The following is a 22,927-nucleotide window of genomic DNA, read 5'->3' as shown; positions in this document are numbered from 1 at the left end:
TCCCACCTCAGGGAAGTTTTCTGACAATATTTCTTCAAATATGTCCTCTAAGCCTTGTTCCTCTTCCTGTTTTTCTGGCACCCCTATTATTTGTATGTTGATTCGTTTAATGTTGTCCCATAACTCCCTTAGACTCTACTCCTGTCTTTTAATTGTTTGCTCCAATTGCAGTTCAGTTTGGGTGTGTTTTGCTTACCTGTCTTCTGATTCACTAATTTGGTCCTCAGTTTCTCCTAGTCTACTGTTGAAACTTTCAATGGTGTTTTTTATTGCAGCTATATCACTCTTCATTTCTTCTTGATTCTTGCATACGTTGTTCATTTTTTCCTCCATCCAGTTTATTCACTCTAGACCCTTAATCTGAATTTTTCTGACATGTTACATGCCTCTGTTTCACTTAGCTACTTCTCTGGCGAGTCTTCCTTTTCTTTCCTTTGGGGAATTCTCTTTCTACCCATTTATGATCTCACCAACAGATCTAGATATTGAGTCGTTCAGGGGCTGCTCCTTAGGTTGCAGTGGCTCCATGGGCTGCGGTTGCTCCTCGGGTGGTTGTTGTAACAGCTGTTCCACAGTTGGCAGCAGCTCCTCTGGTGGGTGCTGTTCACAGCATTGGTGGCTCCTCTGACTGTTAGGGGAAGGCTTCTCACACAGTTGCTGTCCCTCAGATAGAGGGTGTGATGAACACAAGGCTATTGTTCCTTGGATGGAGGTGGGCTACACACGCAGCTGCTACTGCTTGAACTGGGGGGACTGCTCATATGCCTGCTGTTCCTTGGATGGGGGCTTGCTGCATGCTGCTGTTGTTCCTCTGAATTGCCTGTGGGGCTGCTGCTACTTGAAAATGGGTAGGTTGATTGCAAGGCTGCTGCTCCTCGGATGGGGGTGGGCCACTCACCCTGCTGCTGCTCATCAGAAAGGTGCAGGTTGTGTTTGGCCCTGCTTCTTGGACCTGTATGTACTGTGCAGGGCTGCCGCTCCTCGGACTAGTGTGGTCTGCTTGTGTGGCTGCTGCTCCTCGGACCGGGGTGGGTTGCTGCTGCTCCTCGAAGGGGGATGGGCTGCTCACAGAACTGCTGCTCCATGGATGGGGGCGGGCTGCTCACACAGCTCCTGCTCCTCGGATTGGGTAGACTGCTCATGCGGCTGCTGCTGCTTGAACGAGATCAAGATGCTTGTGCAGCTGCTGCTCCTAGGATGGGGGCGGGTTGTGCAGGACTGCCGCTCCTCAGACACCGGCAGACTGCTTGTGCAGCTGCTGCTCCTCAGACAGGTCAGGCTGCTCTTGTGGTTGCTGCTCCTCAGACGGGGAAGTGGGCCACTCACAGAGCTGCTGCTCCTTGGACAGGAGCAGGCCATATGAGGCTGCTGCTCTTAGGCCTGGTGCAGACTGCTCGTGGGGCTGATGCTCCTTGGACAAGTGCGTGCTGTTCACGTGTCTGCTGCTCACGTGGTTGCAGTGCCCTGGACTAAAGCATTGGGCTTGTCAGAGGGGAGCATGCTTCAGAGCTCACAGGAACCTGTGACCAGGGTGGCTGGAGACTCGGTGACCGTGGGACCACAGCCAAGGTAGCAGGTCCCTGGCAGGGGTAGCTGTAGAGCCCCAGGTGTTACCTGAGGGTACCCTGGGTGGAGGTGAGGCTGGGCTCTCAGTTACATCAGCTCTCCCCTTTGAAAAGGCCCGGCCTCTGAAGAAGAGCTGGCCTCCTGGTCTTGTTTGCAATGGTAGCAGAGGCTGCCTGGTTAGGCTAGCCCAGTTAGCCTGCCCCTAAAGGTCCTGCGGGGTCTAACTGTGCCTCACTCTCTCTCACACACACACACCCCACACACAGAACCATACACTCCTCTTTGCTCCCTCGCTGCCACTTTCTTCCTGCCTCTGTAGATGGGTCTAGGGCAGCCGTGGGCAAACTACGGCCCGCGGGCCGGATCCGGCCCATTTGAAATGAATTAAACTAAAAAAAAAACCGTACCCTTTTATGTAATGATGTTTACTTTGAATTTATATCAGTTCACACAAACACTCCATCCATTCTTTTGTTCCGGCCCTCTGGTCCAGTTTAAGAACCCATTGTGGCCCTCGAGTCAAAAAGTTTGCCCACCCCTGGCTAGGGTGTAATTAACCCATTCGTTAATGAAGTTTCCTCTTCAGGTGTCTGCTTACGTGGCTTTTCCTCTAGCACTTTAGCCATACAGGATAAAATTCACCTGAACAAGACGTGACCAAAAGGGAACAAAGCATGAATGTACTCACAACACAGATAATCCCAATATAAGTGACCACCTGAGAAAAGAGAATTAGGGGAGAGAAAAGAGAGAGCACAAATGATATCTAAGAGAGAAAAAAAAAGATAGGAGAGAAAAGGAAAAGGAGAATATATATATATATATATATATATATATATATATATATATATATATGGAGAGAGAGAGAGAGAGAGAGAGAGAGAGAGAGAGAAAATACCACAGAACCAATAGATAAACCAAACAAATACAAATACCAAACACCCAGTAAAGAGGGTGGGGGCAGAAACTGTAGAGGCTGAGCTGATATACAAGAAATAAGTTTAAGAATTTGATAAATATGGGGAGGATCTCAATTCAGTATAGAGGAAGTATAAAAGGGATGAGTGGATAAGAAGTGACAGAAGGGGAACAAAATAATATATTTTTTAAAAAATTGATTTGAGAAAATGGTATAAAAATAGAAAATAGCAAGTAAAAATAAAATAAAATTGAATGATGGAAAAATAAGGTGAGAAGAAGTAGAAAATAAAGCAACAAACAAAAACGGAAAAGAAACAGAACAGCAAGAAAAGAGAAACAAACAAAAACAGGAAAACAAAGAAAAAAGCAAAAAAAAAGAGCTAACAAAATAATAATAAAAAAAATAAAAATGTAAAATTGAAATGTCATTCCTTTGGCTGGCTTAAGATCCTAGTTTTTGTTGAATGTCTGTGATTTCTTTTTTCTTCTGTTGCTGGGACTGAAGGCCTCCCTATAGGCCAGACCCTGTAAACTCCCATGGACTAATCAGATTTTTTTAATCCTTGGTACCATTCAGGGTGGAATCTGGGTGTGGTTGTATTCCTTTCCTGGAGACTGGAGGTAGGGGTTATATTTTCAGGAGAAAATGGCTGCCCCGGTCCTGAGCTCAGGCATGACTCAGTACTCAACTTGCTGCCACCTCTCCTGGACTCCCTTCTCTCCCCAGCCTCTCCCCAGATTCCACTTTTCCGAACCTTCTCCTGCCCCTCAGCACAGGTGAGTGTCTGTATCCGAATTGTCCTATGAACAGGGTTCAGTAAAAAAGAAACAATTCCAGCCACAGAAATGGGTCAGACAGTGTCTCTGTGAGCTCCTCTCTTATTGGCACTGCATGGTCTGGTCAGCGCTTCAGGTTGCCCCCTTGGGCTCAGTCTTCCGTAACTATGGAACCCAGATTTCAAATCCCCAAGTGCCACCAGTCCTGCGGATCTCCTTTCCCCAGTCAGAGGCTATGCCTGTCCCAAGGGACACGGCTAGGTGCCATGCCGTTTCCCTCTGACCCTCTGGGCTCAGAGATCTGGCAAACTTTCCTGCCCGGATCCCTGGTTTTTACCTTTCCAAGGGAACTCTGCCCTTCCTGGCTGCACACTATCTCACCAGCTGAGTTTCCTTCACCAATTCGGGGTGGATGTTATTTGTTTCAGCTGCTCATTCTATTTGCTCCAGGACAAGCCTTGGGATGCGTTCGTCTATTCCTCTGCGATCTTGTCTCCCCCACGGGTTAATATATATTAATGTTGTGTCCACTTTATCATTATAAATTGTCCATCCTTGTCTCTTGTTATTTTTGTTTTCTTGAAATCTATTTAGTCTGATATAAGTATGGCTAGACCTGATTTTCTGTGGATGTTATTTGCTTGGAGAATCATTTTCTACCCTTTTACTTTGAATCTACCTTTGTCTTTGCAGTTTAGATGTGTCTCCTGTAGGGAGTATATGGTTGGTTTTTGTTTTTTGATCCACTCTGCTACTCTTTGCCTCTTTATTAGTGGGTTCAGACCAATTAAATTTAGGGTAATTATTGAAGTACTAGAGGCCAGATGCACATGCATGTGTGGGATCTGGCTGCCCACACCATCAGGGTTGACCTGGGGGCAGGCAGGGGGGGGTGGAGAAGGGAGGGCTTGGATGTTGGCCAGCCAACCGTGCCCCCGATATGGATGGGGGGGAGGGTGATAGGGGGTAGGCTGACCCACAGGCAGTTGACTGGCCCTTCCCCTGATTGGAGTGATGAACTCCTTTGGCTTTTCCTTGTTTGTGAAGCCTTCAATTTAAATGAGGTTTTCTGGGTAGAGAAGGGTGTGGCACAAAATATTCAAAGTGACAAAGAGCAAGGACCTGCAACCAGTGTGTCCTTTCTTTTGAAAGGACCTAGCTGCTCCAGGGGCCAAGTGTTCAATCTCCGTGAAACCCGGGCCAGTCTTTGCATCGGGTGAATGAAATCGCTGAGGCCTATTTGAGAGTCGCCAAGGCTGGAAGTGTGTTCTCAGAATAGTTAAAAACACATTTGTGAAGGGATGTTATGGGTTCTCTCTCATCAAAATGCCCTCGTGTGTCTGTGCTACACCAACAGAGTTGCTTTAACACTGAAACCTCCATCCGCAAGCCCTCCTGCCTCCAGGAGTTGATGGGAGGTTGAAAGTATCCGTAGATGAGGCAGATGCCAGGTGACCTGGCAGCTGTCAGCAGCTCAGCCATCTGAACTCCAGGCATGGGGAGACGGGCTGTGACATCACCACTGAGTGGAGGATTTGACGGCATCGGCAGTGGCTTCAGAGCTTGTTGCTATTTTGTTTTATTTTTATCTCCTTTTCCCTTTAAACTTCTCCAGGTTGGGTGTGTTTGAAAGAGGAGCAGCCTTTGCAGCTGCTGACACCTGCCTCTCAACAGAGAGCGCATCTTCAATCAGGGTTTACACCCAGCTGGACAGAGTCCTGTTTAGAAACATGTGTGGGTCTTGCATTATTTGCGCTGTTGCCAATAAAGAGGGTTTTTAGATTCTGTCACATAAATATGTTCCCTGCTTATCCACGAAGGCAGGAGGCCGAGCTCAGCCACAGGCACAGCCACAGTTCTTCACTCACTCATAGGCCTCCATCCAAGGGTGGCAATGCAGGCACTTTGCACACGGAGTGGGCAGGGGAGCAGGGTCAGACAGCAAACACAGAACATGTCCATCTGTGGCCCTGTTTTTCCCAGACCTTCTGTCTCAGTCCTGATCTTCCCACTCTACATCTGTAGCATCTTCCCTTGAGATGGATTCAGGCATCTGCAGGACATGATGTATATCACACGCTGTTTCTCTGTGTGGGTTGTCAGCACAGGTTTCCTGAATCGGGCTTCTTTTGGCATTGTGGTGGTAGTGGGGGCAGCATGAAGGTGCTAAAACAACCTGTGCGGGCTCATTGCTGAGTGCCTTCTGTATACCTTCTTTATACCTGGAGGGTGTCTCCCCTCAGAAGGGGTGCTGACAGCTCAGTTGAGTGCTCCCTTTGTCCTGACCAGCAGGTGGAGGGCCTGATGAGGGGCAGGGCCGGCCAGGGAGAAGGGCCGGGAGAGGTTGGGGGGCGCAATCTGGGCTCTGATCAGGCTGGTTGGCTGCCGCAGTGCATGTCATAGCCACCAGTCATTCTGGTCTTTGTGGTCATTCCCCTGTAATGGTCACTGGACTTTTATACATATAGATGAGTATTTTCTATAGTCATTTTAACTTTTATTTTCTGGTAGCTCTGTGCCTCAATTGGTTATTTTCCCTTGTGTTTCTGTCTATTGTTTTTGTTTGGAGGTATTCCATACTTCTTTCCTCCTTTCCTCTTTTTTAAACTATGTGTCCTATTTTGGGGAATTTTGGATGTGGTTAAAATTAGTTGTTGTTGTTTTAACTTGCATATATAGCACAGTTGTGGTTTTTTTTTGAGTGTATCTGATCATCATCCTCCTTTGCCAGTTCAGACCTTTACACCCTCTCCTTTTATGTTTTTGTTGTCACAAATTATCACTCTTTATGCTGTAAACTAGAGGCCCAGTGCACGAAATTCATGCATGGGGGGGATGTCCCTCAGCCTGACCTGCACCCTCTCCAATCCAGGATCCCTCAGGGGATGTCCTACTGATGGCTTAGGCCCGCTCGCAGTGGTTCTCTGCTCTCTACGGGGCCTGCCTGCTCCACACCACGGTGACAGGCAAGCAGGCCCTGCTGGGTGCTGCCTGCAGGCAGCGCTTGCCTGCTTGCGGGTCACCGCAGCAATGCCTGCTGGGCTCACGTTGCCAGAGTCCTGCCCCAGCCACTATGGGTGCTGCCATCTTTGTCACTGAGTCACGGTTAATTTGCATATTACTCCTTTATTAGATAAAATTTTTGGTGATCTTATTCGCAGTGTTATAACCTTATGTTCTTTGTTTCAGGTAGAATAACTCCCTTGAGTATTTCCTGCAGTGGAGGTTTTCTGCTGATAAAATTCCTCAGCTTCTGTATGCCTGGGAATGGCTTTAATTTTCCTTCATATTTAAAGGCTAATGTTGTTGGATATATTATTCATGACTGGTAATTTCTCTCTTTCAGACATTTGAATATTTGGTTCCTTCTCTTCTGGCTTGTAGACTTCCTGAAGATAAATCAAATGACATTCTGATGAGTTTTCCTTTGTAAATCACTTCCTTCTTTTCCCTCAGTGCTTTGAGAATGTTTTCTTTGTCATTAATTTTTTAATTTTATTTTATTTAAAGTATTACAGATAGCAGTACAAATGTCTCCTTTTTTCCCCCCATTGACCTTCCCCTGGCCTCCCCTACCCTCCAGCACATGCCCTCATCCCAACCCCCAGTGTCTTGTGTCCATTGGTTATTCTTATATGCTTCTTGGTGAGCTTGGTTTGAGGTTCATCAGTTTTGTTTATCCTTTCAAAGAACCAGCTATTGGTCTTGTTGATCTTTTGTATTGTTTTTTTGGTCTCTATGTCGTTTATCTCTGCTCTAATCATTATTATTTCCTTCCTTCTGCTTATGTGGGGCTTTTCTTGTTGCTCTCTTTCTAAGTCTTTGAGTTGTAGGGTTAGATAATTTATTACCATTGTTTCTTGTTTTTTGAGGTAAGCCTGTAGAGCTATGAACTTCCCTCTCAAGAGTGCTTTCACTGTGTCCCATAGATTTTGGATTGTTGTGTTTTCATTGTCGTTTGTTGCCATGATGCTTTTTATTTCTTCTTTGATCTCTCTGGTAATCCAGTCATTGTTTAATAGCATGCTATTTAGCCTCCAGGTGTTTGATTTTTTTAATGGTTTTTACTGTTTTTGATTTTTAGTTTTATGCCATTGTGTTCTGAGATGGTGCTTGATATGATTTCTATCTTCTTGAATTTGAAGAGACTTTGCCTGTGGCCCAATATATGGTCTATCTTTGAAAATAACCCATGTGCACTTGAGAAGAATGTATATTCTGTGGCTTTTGGGTGAAATGTTCTGAAGATGTCAATTAATGCCAACTGATCTAATACATCATTTAGGATTGATGCTTCTTTGCTGATTTTTTGTTTAGAGGATTTGTCCAATGGTGATCATGGGGTAATAAAGTACCCTACTATTATTGTATTGCTGTCAATCTCTCCCTTGATATCCTCCAGAAGTTTTTTTATGTATTTGGGTTCTACTGTATTGGGTATATATATGTTTACCAGAGTTATTTCTTCTTGTTGGATTGTTTCCTTTATTATTATGAAGTGGTCTTCCTTATCTTGTGTTATGTCCTTCACTTTGAGATCTAATTTGTCTGATATAAGTGTTGTTACCCCAGCTTTTTTTCTTTTCATTTCCATTCTCCTGAAAAATCTTTTTCTAACCCTTCACTGTCAGTCTGTGTGAGTCCTTTTTTCTGTGGTGAGTTTCCTGTAAACAGCAATTATATAGATCATGTTTTCTTATTCACTCATCTATCCTATGTCTTTTGATTGGGGCATTTAATCCATTAACATTTAAAGTTATTATTGCTAGGTACTTGTTTGTCACCATTTTTATTCTTTTTGCCTGTGTTCTTTCTTTGTTTCTTATTTCGTCTTTTTACAGCAGACACTTTAGCATTTCTTGCATTACTGGTTTGGTGGTGATAAACTCCCTTAGTCCTTTTTTGTCTGTGAAGCTTCTGATTTCACCCTCAATTTTGATTGATAGCCTTTCTGGGTACAGTATTCTTGGATTCAGACCCTTCCTTTGCATGGCTTTGTATATTTCATTCCATTCCCTTCTGGCCTGATGTGTTTCTGTTGAGAATTCAGTCACTAGTCTGATGGAGGATCCTTTGTAGGTAACTTTCTGTCTTTCTCTGGCTGCTTTTAAGATTCTTACTTTGTCATTGGTTGTTGCCAATTTAATTATAATGTGCCTTGGCTTTGGTCTTTTGGGGTTCATTTTGTTTGGAATCTTGTGAGCTTCTTGGATTCGTGTCAGTTTTTTCTTCCCTATATCAGGGACGTTTTCTGTCATTATTTCTTAAACAGGTTTTCTATTCCTTACTCAGTTTCCTCTCCTTCTGGCACCTCTATTATGTGGATGTTGTTTTGTTTCATGTTGTCCCAAAGTTCCCTTAGGCTCTTCCTCCTGCTTTTTAATTTTTTTTCTGGGAGCTGCTCTGCTTGGGTATTTTTTCCTACCTTGCCTTCCAGCTCACTGATGTAGTCCTATGCTTCTTCTAGTCTACTGTTGATGCTTTCCATTGAGTTCTTTATAGCAATGATATCATTTTTCATTTCTTCTTGGTTCTTCTTCATTTCCTCTTCATTCTTACACATATTGTTGAATTTGTCTTCCATTCTATTCAGCCACCTTATGACCATTTCTCTGATTTTTTTTTCTGACATATTGGTTGCCTCCTTTTTGTTTACTTCCTTTTCTGGTGATGTTTCCTTTTCTTTCATTTGCGAGCTGTTTCTTTGGCTCTCCATGATCTCTCTTCTCTGAGTGTCTGGTTATATAGCTCTCTCCTTTCTGTGAGGAGGAGCAGGGCTCATCTGAGTCCATGTATTCATGCTGCTTGAGATCCGGTGTTCCTGGGTTCGTAGCTGGTCCCTGGGTGCCATGGTTTCAGGGTCCCTGAATGTATGCGCTTCTGATAACAGCCACCCTTTGTCATTAATTTTTGAAAGCTTCAATATCAAGTGCCTTGGAAAGAGCCTCTTTGGATTGAAGTAACTAAGTGTTCTGTTTGTTTCTTGGATTGTAGCATCTAATTCTTTCCATAGTTTGGGGAAGTTCTCTTCCACTATTTGAATAGGCTCTGTTCCATGCTCCCTCTCTTTCTCCTCTGCAATGCCTATAATTCTAATACTGCTTTTTATGATGGAGTCAGATATTTTGGGTAGACATTTTTCATTTTTCTTTATGTTCAGGTCTCTTTCGTCTTCTTTCTGTGTCATTTCTAGATTCCTATCTTCAATATCACTAATTCTTTTCTCCACCTGGTTGGCTCTGTTTTCTATGCTCAGTAGTTCACTCTTTTCTCTTTTTTTTTCCTTTTGAACTTCTCATTTTATTTTCAAGTTTGCTGGTGCATTACCAACTATTGATTATCTTATTCTCTATGAATTTCTTTTTATTTTTAATTTATCTTTATTGTTGAAAATATTTCAAATATCCCTTTGTTTCTTTGTGGTTTTTTTTCCCCTCTTTGACCCATTCCAGCCCAAAACCTCCCCTACCAGGACTTCACCACTTTTTTGTAGGTGTTGATGAACTATGCATATATGCATATAATTTCTCCACTAATAACTCCCCCACAGTCCACATCCCACCTTCCCTCTGAAATTCACCAGTGTGTTCCATTCTTCTATGTCTCTGGAACTATTTTCTTCATGAGCTTATTTTGTTCATGAGATTCCACATATGATTTAGATCATGTGATATTACATTTCTCTGACTGGCGTATTTCACTTAGCATAATATTTTCCAGGTAAGTGTCATTTTTTACAGCTGTATAGTATTCCATTGTCCAAATGTACCACAGCTTTTTTATCCACTCATCTGTTCATGGGCAGTTGGGCTGTTTCCACATCTTAACTATTGTGAATTGCGATGCTATGAAAATAAGGGTGCACGTATTTTTTCTGATTGGTGTTTCAGGATTCTTAGGATATATCCCTAGATGTGGGATCACTGCGTCAAATGGGAGTTCATTTTCTTTATATTTTGTGGAAATTCCATACTGTTTTTCATAGTGGCTGCACCAGTCTGCATTCCCATCAGCAGTGTACCACGATTCCCTTTCCTCCACATCCTTGGCTACACTTGTTATTTGTCAATTTGTTGATGATAGACATTCTGACAGGTATGAGATGATACAAGATTGTCAATTTAATTTGTATCTCTGGGATGATTAGTGACTTTGAGCATTTTTTTCATATGTCTCTTGGGCTTCCACTTTGAAGAAGCATCTATTTAGGTGTTTTGTCCACTTTTTAATTGGATTGTCTTCCTTTTGATCAGTTGTAGAAATTCCTTATATATTTTGGAAATTAAGCCCTTATTGGATGAATCATTGGAAAATACGTTCTCCCATGCAGTGGGATCTCTTTTCATTTTCTTGATGGTTTATTTTTCTATCCAGAAGCTTTTTCTTTTTATGTAGTCATATTTGTTTATTTTCTCCTAAGTTTCCTTTGCTCTAGGAGATGTATCAGTAAATATATTGCTAGGATAGATGTCTGAGATTTTTCTGTCTATTGTTTCTTCTAAGATTTTTATCGTTTCATGAGTTACATTTAAGTCTTTTATTCATTTTGAGTTCATTTTTGTGTATGGTGTGAGTTGGTAGTCTAGTTTTACTTTTTTTTTTTTTGCATGATCCTGTACAATTTTCCTGACACCATTTATTGAAAAGACCATCTTTATTGTATGCTCATGCCTCCTTTATCAAAATTAATTTATTGTAATGGCTTGGTTTGATTTCTAGGGTTTCTGTTCTGTTGGTTTAATGTATATGCCTGTTCCTGTGCAAGTACCAGGCTTTTTTAAGTGTAGTGGCTTTGTGGTATAATTTGATATTGGGTATTGTGATTCCTCCTTCTTTGTTCTGCTTTCTCATGGTTGCTGCAGCTGTTTGGATTGTTTTTTTGTTTTTTTGGTTCCAGATAAATTTTAGGATTTTTTTGTGTTAGTTGTTGAATTATGCCCATGGTATCATTGGCATTTTAATAGGGATTACATTTAAACTATAGTTTGCTTTGTGTAGTATGGAATTTTTAATTATGTTGATTCTACCAACCCATGAACATGTTATATTCTCCCACTTGTTTATATCTTCCTCTATCTCTTTTTTCCAAGTACAGGACTTTTACATCCTTGGTTAAATTTATTCCTAAGTATGTTAATTTTGTTGTTCCAATGGTAAATGGATTTTTTTTTTTTAGTTTCTCTTTCTGAGAGTTCATTATTGTTGTATACAAATATCATCAATTTATGTGTGTTAATTTTGTATCCTGTTACATTGACAAATTTATTTATTAAATCAAATAGTTTTTTGCTGGAGTGTTTTAGGGTTTTCTATGTATAATACCATATCATCTGAGCATAGTGACAGTTTTTCTTTCTGTTGTCCAATTTGGATGACTTTTATTTTTTTTTCTTGTCTGATCAATATGGCCAGAACTTCCAGTTCCATGTGGAATAGGAGCAAAATGTGGAGATCCCTATCTTGTTCCTGTTTTTAAGAGAAATTATTTTAGGTTTTGCCCATTGAGTATGATGTTGGCTGTAGATCTGTCATATATGGACTTTATTATGTTGAAGTATGATCTCTCTATTTCCACTTAGCTGAGAGTTTTTGTCAAAATAAAAAGGTGTTGGATTTTGTTGAGTGCTTTTTCAGCATCAAGTGATATGATTATATGATTTTTGTTTTCCAATCTGTTTATGTGATGTATCACATTTATTTATTTGCTTTGCATTCCTGGAATAAATCCCACTTGTTCATGGTGTATGATCCTTTTAATGCATTGCGAGACCCTATTTGCTAATATTATGTTGAAAATTTTAGCATCTTGGTTCTTCAGGGATACTGGCCTGTAATTCTTTTACTTTTATTGTCATTATTTAGTTTTGGAATTAATGCAATATGGACTGTATCAAAAGCGTTTGGGAATCTTTCTTCGTAAATTTTTTTTTGGAATAGTTAAGGAGGTTAGATGTTAGTGCTTCTTTGAATGTTTGTTAAAATACCCCTGAAAAGTTGTCCAGACCAGGGCTTTTGTTTGTTGGGAGGTTTTTTGTTGTTGTTGTTGTTGTTTTATTTTTCTCTTTTAATATAATCAGTAGTTATTGGCCTGTAAAGTTTTCTGGTTTTTCCTGATTCAGTTTTTGAAGTTTTTACTTTTTTATAAATATGACCATTATATCCAGGTAGTCCAGTTTGTTGGAATATAGTTGTTTATAGGATTTTCTTACAATCCTTTATTTCTATGAGATCATTTGTTACTTCATCTATTTCATTTCTGATTTTGTTTACTTGGGTCCTCTCTCCATGTTCCTTGGTGAGTATTGCTAGAAGTTCATCAATTTTGCTTATCCTTTCAAAGAACCAGCTGCTGGTTCCATTGATTTTTTTTTTTTTTTAGTTTATATGTTATTTATTTCTGCTCTAATCTTTATTATTTAATTCCTTCTACTTACTCTGGGCTTTTTCTAGTTCTTTAAGTTGTAGTGTTAAATGATTTATTGTTGATTTTTCTTATTTTTTGAGGTAGGCCTGTAGTGCTATGAACTTCCCTCTCAGGACTGCTTTTGCTGTGTCCCAGAGATTTTGGGTTGTTATGTGTTCATTTCCATTTTTTTCCAGAAAGCTTTTTTTATTTCTTTTTTAATCTCATTGATAATGCATTTATCCTATATAATAAAAGTCTCATATGATAAGTGTCTGGTCGTCCATTCAACCAAAGCGCAATATGCTAATGTAATGCTAAGGCCACTCAACAGCTCACTATGACATGCACTGACCACCAGGGGGCAGATGCCCCAACCAGTAGGTTAGCTTGCTTCTTGGGTCCAGCTGATCAGGACTGAGCAAGATGGGCCGGACATGCCCTGGAGCCCTCCCGCAGTCCGTCTCCAGCTGGCCAACCTCCTGTGTCCCTTCCCGGCCCTGATCGTGTACCAATGGGGTCCCTTGGCTTGACTTCTGCCCTCTCGCAATCCAGGAGCCCTCAGGGGATGCTGGAGAGCCATTCTTGGCCCAATCCCATAGGCCAGGCCTAGGGACCCCACTGGTGCACTAATTTGTGCACCAGGCCTCTAGTTGTTTAATAACATGCTATTTAACCTCCATGTGTTTGAATGTTTTAAGTGTTTTTACTATAGTTGATTTCTAATTTCATTCCACTGTAATCTGAGAAGACACTTGATATTATTTAAGTCTTCTTGAATTTGTAGAGACTTGTTCTGTGTCCTAACATGTGGACTATTTTTGTTATCCATGTGCATTTGAGAAGAATGTATATTCTACTGCTTTGGGGTGAAATGTTCTATAAATGTCAATTAAATACAGCTGATCTAGTGTCTCATTTAGAATCACTGTTTCCTTGTTAAGTTTTTGTCTGGAAGATCTATCCAGTGAAGTCATTGAGGTGTTGAAGTCCCCTACTATGATTGTATTATTGTTGATCTCTCCATTAAAACCCAGAAGTAACCTATATAATAAAAGTGTAGTATGTGATTTGTCCCCTCAACTGGGAGTTGTGTAAGATTTTTACCAGGGGATGGGGCCAATTGGGGGAAAGGTGGGAGGCCCCAGGTGGTGCCAGTAGCTGGGAGCCAGGGAAAGGGAGGGAATATCCTGCCAGCAGCCAGCAGCTGCTAGGTACCCTACCAGTGCACAAATTTTGTGAACTTGATTTCTAGTTTTATATATTTAGGTGCTCCTATATTGGTGTATATATGTTTACCAGGGTTATATCCTCCTGTTGGATCAGTCCCTTTAGTATTATATAGTGATCTTTGTTGTCTCTTGTGACGGCCTTCACTTTGAAGTCTATTTTGTTGAATATGAGTATTGCTACTCCAACTTTTCTTTCTTTTCCATTTGCATAGGGTTTTTTTTCCTTCACTCTCATCCTGTGTTTTTTGTTCTGAGGTGGGTCTCTTGCAGACAGCATATAGTTGGATCATATTTCTGTATCCATTAAAGTACCCTAGGCCTTTTGATTGGAGCATTTAATCCATTTACATTTAAGGTTATTATTGATAGGTACTTATTTATCGCCATTTTAATTCTGAATACCTAGGTTTACCTCTGTTTCTTCTTCTCATTACTGCAGTCCCTTTAGCATTTTCTGTAATGCTGGCTTAGTGTTGACAAACTCCTTTAGCCTTATTTATTTATTTATTTATTTTTGTCTAGGAAGCTCTTTATTTGACTGTCTATTTTGAATGATAGCCTTCTTGGTGGATATAGTAATATTGGTTTCAGATCCTTGCTTTCCATTACCTTGAGTACTTCATGCCATTCCCTTCTGGCCTATAGAGTTTCTGATGAGGAATCAGCTTTCAGCTTTATGGGCGCTTCTTTGTAGTTAACAGTTTTCTTTTCTTTTGCTGCCTTTAAGGTTCTCTCTTTGTCTTTAATTTTTGGCATTTTAATTATGATGTGTCTGGGCATGGGCCTGTTTGGGTTCTTCTTGCTTGAGGTTCTCTGTGCCTTTTGGACTTGTGTGATTTTTTTCCTTTACTAGGTTAGGGAAATTTTCTGCCCTTATTTCTTCAAACATATTCTCTATCCCTTTCTTCCTTTCTGCCTCTTCTGGAACACATTCTATTCTAATATTGTTACATTTAATATTGTCCCACAGCTCCCTTAAGCTGTCCTCCTGATTTTTTTCTTTTCGGTTCTCTGATTGAGTGATTTTTTTCAACCCTTCCTTCTAATTCACTGAGTGGATCCTCATTTTCCCCTAATCTCCTGTGTATTCCTTCCAATGTTTTCTTAGTTTGTGCTATGTCATTCTTTATTTCTGTTTTCATAGTTACTATATCTTTTCTCATGCTGTTGAGCATCTTTACCATCATTACTCTGAACTCTGTTTCAGATAAATTTCTTATCTCTGCTTCATTTATCTCTTCTTCTGGAGAATTCTCTTGTTCTTTCATTTGGGGGCTGTTTCCTTGTCTTCTCATTTAGGCTGCCCTTTTGAGTTTGTGACTATGTATTATGTAGATCTGCTATGTCTGTCAATTTCTAATGAAGGTACCCTACCAGTGTCAAATGCTCTTTCTTACTAGTTAGATTTGGAAAAGACTCAAAGCCTCCAGAGACCATCTCTGCCTACAGACTGTTAAGATTCTGACTTAAATTCCCCTCAGGCAATGGTTCTAAGGTGTGGCAAGAGATTTTTCCAACAAAGTGGGGCCAGTTTTTTTCTGCCTGGAGGGTAATTGTTATTTTTAGTCTCTTAAGTGGCCTCAGGAACTTCACACTGTGGAGCAAGTTGTTTTTTTCCAATAAGGTGGGTCAACTATCTTTCCCCCGAGGCAAGACCTGTATAGCAAATGTCTGTGTGGGAAAGATGTCCTCTGCTGCATTCAGGAATGACCCAGCACAAGAAACAGGAGGTGTCTTCCTTCTGAACTCTAACCCCTGAATCCACAATCCTGGCTTCTTCTCACACAGCTCCAGTCCACTCTGCCCTCTCTGTGCCAGAGCACAAGGTGGGTCGTTCCATAGGAAATTTTGTGTGTTGGCCTTTTAAGAGGGTACCTGCATTTCAAGCTTGTCTCTCCCTGGCAGATAGCAGCTCTGCTGCTTTTCACAGCCAGATGTTATGTGGGTACCTTTCTCAGTTCTGATGCTCTCTGCTTGGGAGCCCCAGCTTGGGGATTACATCCCAGAGTTCTCAGTGGCAACCCCCCACAGCTGAGATATCTCTCTGGAACTTCAGTTGTCTGTGGGGGCCCGGCCAGCCCTTTTGCACCCCTGACCCTCCTATGTGGTATCCACCTTAAGTTCTTGAATATCAGGTTTCTCTCCAGCGAGTCTTTTGTTGATTATTCAGGATGTTTTTCTGTATTTTAGTTGTAACTCCAGTTTGTTCCTGAGAGCATGTCCGTGCAGCATCCACTTACTCTGCAACCAGTTTTAATCTCCTGCAAGGATTTTCTTTAAGCTATCAAGAGAACTCAGTCTTGTTCCTGAAAACCAGGGGACACCTGGGTGTTCCTTTCTCTCTCTAGGGTTCTTGAGTCGCCAACTTCACAGCTTTATGTGCAGCCTTACTTGCGCATCGGTTTCCCTACTGCAGCAACTAAGGTGGGAAGTTCCTGATAAGGCCTGTTTTCAAAGTTCTTTATTTCACCTTTAATTTTGAATAATAGCCTTGCTGCATAGAGTAGACTTGCATTCATTCCCTTGGTTTACATTACTTTGTATACTTCAGGCCATTCCCTTCTTGCTTGAAGTATTTCTATTGAGAAATCAGCTGACAGTCTAATGGGATCTCCCTTGTAGGCAACTTTTTATCTCTGTCTTTAGCCTTTAGTATTCTTTCTTTGTTTTTAATATTTTCCATTTTAATTATTATGTGTCTAGGTGTCTATCTTTTGGGTTGCATCTTGATTGGGACACTCTGAAGTTGAGTGAATTTTTCCTTCACCAAGTTAAGGACATTTTCTGCCATTATTTTTTCAAAAAGTTTTATTCCTTTCTCAGATTCTGCTCCTTTTGGTACCCCTTTAATGCAAATGTTGTTACATGTCATGTTGTCTCAAAGATCCCATAGACTCTTCCTGCTTTTTAATTTTCTTTTCCATTTGCTGCTATAAATGGGTGTCTTTTTTCTATCTTATCTTCTAATTCATAGATTCGGTTCTCAGCTTCTTCTAGTCAGCTGTTGAATCCTTCAAGGTTATTCTTTATTTCAGCTATGTTATATTACATTCACAATTGATTCTTATTTATTGTTCCAAGCTCTTTTCATGTTGGTGTAGCTCTCATCATGTCCCTTATAATTCTGTCTGGGGCAAGCTCCTCAGCCAGGGACTTGACCGTTCTGGGTGCAGGAAATGAAAAAAACAAAAAACAAAAAAAAAAACATGGGTAAAAGCAGGCAAGTGGGACATGCTTTATTACAAACAAAGCAGCTAGTAATAGGCTGGTCAGTGGCTCAAACAAGTTCAAACAAAAGAGGCTTTGTGCCAAATAGTGACATAAGTATTTGGGCTATAGAAAGGCACACCTGTAGTGTATAGCAAATTAGTCTTGAACACTCTGATTAGGATTCCTATACTCAGATTGGCCTTGAACATCTGGCATACTCTAGACAGGGTCCTCACACTCCAACCCTTATGTCAGATGGTTTCTATAGGGTACCCTGGCCCGTATGCCAGCACCTTTAGCAGAGTCCACAACAGCAATACAAACTACAATATGTTGTGACCAGTATTCTGGCCCCAATAGCAATACTCACAAATGCCCAGGGCCATGCTCCAGACAGTCTATCCAACCAGGCTCAGAGGGTATCATGGTACAGGGCTTGTATGGCCTGTACTTCCCTGTCTATCTCTTTCAGGCCACTGGTTACATTCCTTTGATTGTCAGATATATATGTACAGCATTCAACATGCAGGATGGCACAGGTGCCTCCCTGTGCAGCAGTTAACAAATTTAGTGTCATCCTCTTCTGCAATACCACTTTGCACATCTGCATGATTTCATCCATCATTAGAATAAGGGCTTTCTGGGTCTGATTCAAGACTTTAGCTGTGTGCTCTGCTAAGGCTGTGACTTCTAACTGTACCTTAATTGTTCCTCCTGCAGGAAGGATATAGCTAAGGGGTAAAACCACCAGGTAGTCCATTTAACACAATGCCACCAGTAGTATACTAAGTTCCAGTTATGGGGAATCTCTTCTAAAGTCTTAAGAATTCACCCAGGGATGTAGGGCCTACTCCAGGTACATTAGCCCAACCAATTCACAGGAAGGTAGGGCCAGCCATACCTCCCACACACCCATAGGTATCCAGGCATCATCATATCTACAGGTTTTGTGCCAGCATAACACTTTCCATTCCATCACTTCTGAGCCTCAACATTAGTGGTTATGTTACAGCACAAGTCTGGAGACAGCCAGCTGACAATGCGTCATCACATCACAACTGCTCCACACATTTGTCTGCAGGGTCTCTTAACTACTTGTTCTAGTGGCCACCCCTAACTGTTCCACACTGAATAACCAATAAAGGGGCAAGTATTGCTATGGTCCTGACAGATCAGAGTCCCTATGGCTTGGTGCACAGGGTCTCAGAAGACATTGCCGAGGTCTTGGTAAGCTAGCCATGTCCAATTGGCAGTGGTGGCCAGATGAACATACCATGGAAATCTGCTTGCCACTCCTGGGAGAATTTCTGTGCACACCCAACAATGGGAGACATTATGCACTCAAACATAAGTCTGCACATATGACACTATGCTGTTAGTCAAGATCACCCTGGTTGAAGAGACAAAAGACAAACTGAGACCATCATAGGGAGATCACAACCTTCCAGCAAGATGCAAGCAACTGTGTCTCCTCTAGACAGCACTGTGGCTGGAATCAGAGGATGACTTGGCTGGTGATACCAAATGGGATCTCCCCCTTCATTGGGGCCCAGATTCACAGGGGAAGCAATGGGAAATATAATCATGGGCCAGAGGGCAATAGCAGAAGTCCCCTTTAACAACATTTCCTTCCCATGCTTTCCAGCTTAGACTTGTACAGTTATTGGCTAGGGCTGGATCAAAGGGTAAAATTGTAACTTGTAGTCATACCTGTTTCCCAAAGGGTTAGGAGGGCTACCCAGGGTTTTTACCCAGTACCAGTCCATGGCCAAGCCCACACTGCCTCTTCCCTCTCTGCCAAGGAGGCAGGTGTAGGCAGCAGCAAAGTTTCAGATGGGTGTACGTTGGGGCACAACAGTTCATCTGTTGTTTTCACCTGCATGTGCAGCATCTGAGGATACCTAACTCTAAGGGGGAGGCACCTGTCTTCCTGGACTCTTGATTCAGCAATTTGACTGCTATATCCAATTGTCTAGCCCAACCTTTTAGGCTAGGTGGGTCCACTCCTAGGCAGAGTTTGTCTTTCAACAGGCCGATGTACCATCCAATCATCCCAGCAGATTGGGGGTGAGATGGAATTTGAAATTGCCAAGCTATATCCTGGTCTTGGCCCAGCTATATACCTCCTTCCCTGTTAAATGGGTTCCATTATCACTTGCTATGCAAAGAGGTCACCCAACAACTGTCCATTGGGTGGCCTCCCTTGCAGGGTCACCAAAGAGGAGGCCGGTGGTAGTATCCACAGCTGTCAGGGCATACTTAAAAGCCCAGTCCAGTGAGAGAGGCATAATAAAATCCACCTGCCAATATTGCACAGGGCCCCTCCTCTGAGTACATGGCCTTTCTTCTCCTGGAGGCCATATTGATAGGGGTATGCCTAAGCACAGCAAGGACATCCTTGTATTGCAGTAAGGGCTTCCCCTGTGGATAGGGCCAGGCCCCACAATTTAGCCACCTGCATCATTGTCCATGGTCCCATGTGTCCCAATTTCCAATGGAGCCACCAAGCCCAATCTTCGGGGGAAGGTACTATCTCCTGGATCCTTGCCAAGGCATTTGCCTCATCATTCCCAGGGGCTAACAGTGGTCGATGGCCACTCAAATGATATATTGTTGCCTCTTTGGAAGTCTCTACTTCCCATATATCCTTCCACATTTCCTGCCCCACACGGGATAATGTACTATTAGCCACTGCTGCTTGTACCATTATGGTAACCACAAAATTAATCCTTTAAAGACAGCCCTGCTGTCTGTTCCAGTGGCCAAAGGGCCAGGCTCCTTTGTCAAAACCATCTAGACTGATCTCAGTTCAGCCAATTGGCTACTTTTCCCATTACCCCAGTTTGTCTGCATCCAAACAGACAGCCACTGCCATCCATGTAGCAGGGTTCCCATACTTGACCTGTCCATGTACCACATGGTCTCCAAGACGGGTGGCATGCCCTCCTGGAATGGACTAGTAGGCAGTACCTTCTCCATAGAAGTTTCATTCCTTGACATGGTCTCATATGTTACAGGACCCAACAGTGTTTTCAATTCCTGTGACAGAGGGCTGGTACTCACTGCTGCCTTCTGTTCCAAATAGGCTCCCACTTTGCTAAAGTTGGGGTTTGTGCCACTCTCAACTTGGGCATAGTCACCCAGGACCTAAGCCAAGCGGCTACAGGATAGGCAGTCTTCACGAACACCTTACTTCGTGCCGTGATTGCCTCACAGGCCTGCAAGGCTGCATAGGCTGCCAACTGCTTCTCAGTGAGGTAGTAGTGACTCTAAGCCCCCTTCCACAGCTGAGACCAGAACCCAGTGGGTACCCTTCTTCACCCATGCTGTTGCCATAGACCCCAACCAAACCCTGATAGAGTAACAGTCACATCCAGCTGGTCTGGTTGTGTCAGATCTACAACCTGCAAGGTTTGGGCTTGGGAAACTGCCCTCTTGGCAGTGAGAAAGGCCTCCTCAATCTCTGGAGTCCAGCCCTATGTCGCCCCCTTCCAGGACAACTGGTACAAGGACTGCAACAATTGTGCCAGGTGGGGAATGAATACGCACCAATAACCTAAAAGACCAATATTGGTCTGTAACTGTTTCACTGTTGTAGGTTGGGGATAAGCCTGCACTTTGTCAATGATTGTTTTGGGTATCACCTTGGTCTTACCCAACCAGACAGCTACCAAGAATTTGACAGAAAAGCCAGGTCCCTGAACCTTACAGTCATTCACCACCCATCCCCATAAGTCCAAAGCCTGCTATAGGCTACTGGCAACTGTGTTCAAATCTGCAAGAGAATCAGAAGTTAGCATAATGTCATCACTATAATGGAGTATTGTCACTGTGGGAGGCTTGCCCCAGTTGGCTAAATCTTGGGCCACCAGATCATGAGAGGCGGTAGGGTTGTGTAAATAAATATCCTTGAGGGAAAACAATAAAAGTCCACTGTTGACCTTCCCACATAAAATCAAACTGTTCCTGACTCTCTGGAGCTATATCTATGGAAAAGAAAGCATGAGCCAAATCAGCCACATAGTAGAATCACCCTAATGACAAAGTTAGGCAATCCATCAAATCTGTTATAGCCAGCACTGTGTAATGTAATGGGGGAGTCACTTTATTCAGTTTTGTGTAATCCACAGTAATTTGCCAGGTACCATCAGGTTTTTTCACTGGACATATTGGAGAATTGTAGGGGTTATGTGTAGGCTGTATGATCTTCACTTTTCCAGCTGCAATATCGTCTGTCCAATTTCTTCATGGCATCCCGTAAGGCAGTATTACCTCACTCACCACCCAGTGGAGGTTTAGGCTATGTCACAGCCATGCGATGGTGGACTTTACCACACACACGCACAGGCACAATTCACTCAGGGTTGTTGCAATTGTTAACTCTTTTAGCACATCCATTCCCAAGATGTATTTGGGTATGGGAGAGATATAACAGCATAGGCCTTTGCGGGGAGGCGACCAATTTCCAATGTCAAGGTTGCCTGCTATACACGAACAGTTCTGCCTCTATACCCATCTATATAGGCCACTAGGCCCATATACCAGTGCCAACACACAGTTGCATGTTGTGGGGGACCAATATATAGTGAGCTCAACATGTGGCCTCTGGTCCTCTAGGTTCCCCCATAACCAGGTCCCTCAGCCTGCTCCTCAGTCTAGGAGGTTAAATTCTTCTTCCCTGGGGGAGTCAAAGTAGTTCTGGAGGACTAGGGGAACTGCCTTTCTTCAGCAGCTTCTGGAAAAGCTGTCCTACCCGTAATTGCTTCCATAGAGCCAGCAGCACATCATTGGGCTGCTGATCTATCTTCTTGCTCTTAACTCTTGCAACCAGCAGGTCCACCCACATTTGCATGAGGCATATTTTCACTCTGTCCCTGCTGCTTTTCTGGATCCCGACCCCATTGTCTTAGGCTTCTGCACAGTGACGGGTCTCGCTATTCCCTTTTCTCGCGGTTTGAATTCCACATCTCCCAAGCCAGCCATGGCTGTGGTGACCTCATTTAGATGGTGGTCTACAAAAGGGGTCAACATAGCTGCCAGAAAGCCAAACATCGCTGGAAGGGCTCCAGCGAGAATCAAGTCTTTCATGCACATCATAAAATGTTCATCGTAAGGACCATGAGTATTCAAGTTAAACATTGTTTGTCTTATGCCCATTTTCCAAATCACTTACACTAAATGTACATATGTAGTCCATTTACTCATGGTTTTGGACAATTCCAATTCATCAGGGAGTGGTCTCCCTGTCCAGCTCCCAAACAGCCAACTGATCTGCAGTCGCTGCTGCAAGGAGGGGTGGAGGCTGACTTCTCCATCTCAGGTGGTGACAGCTGCAAGCTATCTGCATCATCATCCCACAACCTTGGGAACCACATTGGAATCGGCTCCGGGCCAGCTCTGTTTTCCTATTTCCCTCAGTTCTGTAGAAATATAGAAAGTATATCTTGTCAGTTCTGGTAACCGTGGGTGGCCCTTGAGCCCCACCTCCTAGGGCCACAGGCTGATTGTGCTCCACACGCCTCTTCATGATTGGTCGTGCCTGCAAAACAGGGGTCGCTACAACCGCAGCAGCACCGTCCTCTGAACCATCTGCTCACTCTCCCGGTCCCCCTGGTATCCCCTGTCACGAGGAGGCTATCTCCTGCTCTAACACTTGGAGCCAGGCATCGAAGGCCTCCTCCAGGGTCTATAACTCCTGTATCTTAGCTTCCTGAGCCAGCAACTTTTGGTGTTGCAGTTTCAAGGCTGTTAGGAGCAGCCCACCTACCTGCTCGGCAGCCTTACGCTAGTCCATGGGGATTCAGTCCATTAAGGATGA

Source organism: Myotis daubentonii, chromosome X, assembly GCF_963259705.1.
Source record: "Myotis daubentonii chromosome X, mMyoDau2.1, whole genome shotgun sequence".
Taxonomy (NCBI): Eukaryota; Metazoa; Chordata; class Mammalia; order Chiroptera; family Vespertilionidae; genus Myotis; species Myotis daubentonii.
The sequence above is the reverse complement of the archived record's forward strand: the minus strand, read 5'-3'. Positions refer to the sequence as shown.